Below are 3015 nucleotides of genomic sequence, written 5' to 3' on the forward strand. Positions count from 1 at the left end.
ATGTAGCAAACTTCATGGTACTTGGAGGGAGGAGCTAAGTTGCAGGAAAGAAGAGTCTGGAGGAGGCACTAGGAAGTCAGTCTGTATACACATGGCTGGAATGCTCCCTGCAGTTGCAGCACCTCTGAGAATAATTAGCGTAATAAAGAGACAGTTTAGTTCTAGAGCAGTGGTTCTTAACCTGGAGTGCAGGCACCCTCTAAGGGTGTGAGATGCCCGTTCTGGGGGTGCGAGACATGCCAGATTTTTTTTAGAAGGTAAATCATTGAAAACACAAATTAAGCACAGGCACGTAAGTACAACTACTTTGTTTCATCAAACCTATGTATTTATTAACATTATACATTTTTAATGATTACTGTAATATACAAACAAAAATTATTTTCAAGTTTTTAAGCTAACTGTAGTGAAATTATCTCACTACAAAATACATTGTACTGCCACATTGCGGGGTATTTCTTGTCGCATGCACAGATGATGATGCGGCTTTGTTTGAATTCAGTTAGCCACTAACTGTTAGCACATCGGTTACAATTTACTTCCACAGCAAACTTCCGCAACATCTCTGGGTAGTACTTGCGTATTTTTGTGTGCCTACTGTACTATTATTTGTGGTGAGTAATAACATAAAACTATTTTACATATATTTAATATGTATTTAAAAGTTTATAGGCCCCCCATCTCCATTTATATATTTTTTCATTTCAGTAACCCTTGCCATGTCGAAGAAACGCAAATGGAACGACAACTATGTTCGTTACAGGATCACTTGTATGACAGAGAAGGATGGAAATCAATGACTGCAATGTGTACTGTGCAGCTTATTTTCAAACACCAATCTCAAACCATTGAAGCTGTCTGAACATTTCAATAAACAGCATGGTGGTGCAGCTGCTGGACGTGACATTGACACCCTGAAGTCTACAAAGGCATGATTTAATCATAGCGGAACCTTGAGGAAGTTTGGTTTTGTGTCACTTGAGAAGCCCTTGTTACAAGCATCCTATCAAGTTGCATATTTGTGTGCCAAGGAAAAGAAGCTTCATACAATAGCTGAGGAATTAGTGAAACCTTGTGCATTGGAAATGACAAAAACAGTATTGGGACCAGATGTACAAAAAAACCTTCAGCAGGTTCCCTTGTCAAATGATGCGATCCATTCTAAAATTCATGAGAAGAGCCAAGATATCTTGCAGCAAGTTACAGAAGATATCAAAGCTAGTCCTCTTAAAGTGGATATTCAGCTTGATGAGTCAACTGACTTTGATGGCTGCAGTCAGCTGTTGGTGTTTGTGCAGTATGTAAAGGAGAAAGAAATCTTGATAGAATTCTTGTTCTGTGAACCACTGCAATTAACTACGAAAGGAATCGATGTGTTCAATCTCATCAAAGACTTATTTTTGAAGCATAAGATAATGCTTGACATGTTTGGATCAATTTGCACCGATGGTCCCCTGCCATGCTAGGAAAAAATTCAGGATTTGTTGCCTATGTAAAGACAGAAGTACCTCCTATCATGATCACACACTTTATGTTGCACCCTCATGTACTTGCCACAAAGACTTTGCCTACAAAATTGAAGGATACTTTGTCTACTGCAGTGAGCGCAGTAAACTTCATCAGAGGACATGCTCTAAATCATCGCCTCTTCCATGCTTTTTGCGAAGAAATCGGTGCCAAGCACACTGTCCTTCTTTTCCATACAGAAGTGAGATGGCTTTCCTGTGGCCGAATGCTTACTCATATTTTTGAAATGCACAAAGAAATAAGTCAGTTTCTTTGTAACCAAAGCAGTAATTTAGTTGATGACTTTGAAAATAGAGAGTTTATCCTTTGTCTAGTGTACATGGCAGATGTATTCACACACCTAAATTAACTCAACACATCTATGCAAGGAACTGGGATGAACACGGTAACTGCCAGAGAAAAGTTATCTGCTTTTATTCAGAAACTTCCATTTTGGATAAAGCATGTTGGGAAAAGAAATTTCACCAACTTTCCTTTTCTTGAAGAAACAGTTGTTTCAGAAAATGAAGGAATGACCATCGCAACTGAAGTGACAAAGCATTTGCAACAGTTGAGTGACTCTTTCTAAGGATATTTTTCCACTGGAGATCTTGATGTGGCAAAGAAATGGATCCATTTCTTTTTAACCTCGATTACATCAACAATAGTGATTAGATGAAAGATGATCTCATTGAATTACGAGCCAATGGCTGAATCCGAATGGAGTTTGAGACAATGAAGCTTGAGAATTTCTGGTGTGCTCAACTAGCACCGTTTCCACAACTGGCGAAGACAGTGCTAGAGATCCTGGTACAATTTGCAACTACATACTTGTGTGAGAGAGGATTTTCATCACTCTTACACATCAAAACAAAGGCCAGAAACCGCCTAAATGTGTGTGGCTATTTCAAAAAAAGTTCCTCGTTTCTCAAACATCATTGAACAGAAGCAACAGCAGAAGAGTCACTGAGCTGGTAAACTTTTAAAAAGTGTGTAATTTTTCATGTATTCTTAATTTTACTTTGAAATTAGAATTATATATTTTATCTCTTTCATTCTATAGTTATGATATATCTAGGTTTAAAGAACTGACCTACTTCAACGATTTTTGATAAGGGGTGCAAGAACATATTTTGAGAACCAAAGGGGTGCAGGCTGCAGTAAAGGTTAAGAACCACTGTTCTAGACACAGAGTCCCCTCAGGTTGCTATCCAGTATGTGGCTCATGGAGCAGTTCAACACTTCAAATTTGGCCTGTAAATGCAGTGGGACTATTCACATATGGATGTGTGTGTAGGACTGGGGCCTTGGTTTGTTGTGAGGACTTTGCCACTTCAGCTATTTTCCAATACTAATGCTACATGCTGCAGAAATGTACACTGGTGAATTGGGAACATGAGAAAGCTTCTTTAGATATAAATGTAATTAACTAAACTTTTCATAGCCATTACCTCTTTTTTAAATGTTGCTTTGTTCTATGTATCTTGTTGGGATATGATAGTAACACTA

The 3015-nt window shown here is 38.2% G+C and overlaps 1 pseudogene; it reads left to right on the forward strand.

Annotated features, from left to right (window-relative positions):
• Positions 1-571: 571 nt before the first annotated feature.
• Positions 572-2495, forward strand: LOC119852980 (annotated as a pseudogene).
• The last annotated feature ends 520 nt before the right edge of the window (positions 2496-3015 follow it).

Source organism: Dermochelys coriacea, chromosome 3, assembly GCF_009764565.3.
Source record: "Dermochelys coriacea isolate rDerCor1 chromosome 3, rDerCor1.pri.v4, whole genome shotgun sequence".
Taxonomy (NCBI): domain Eukaryota; kingdom Metazoa; phylum Chordata; order Testudines; family Dermochelyidae; genus Dermochelys; species Dermochelys coriacea.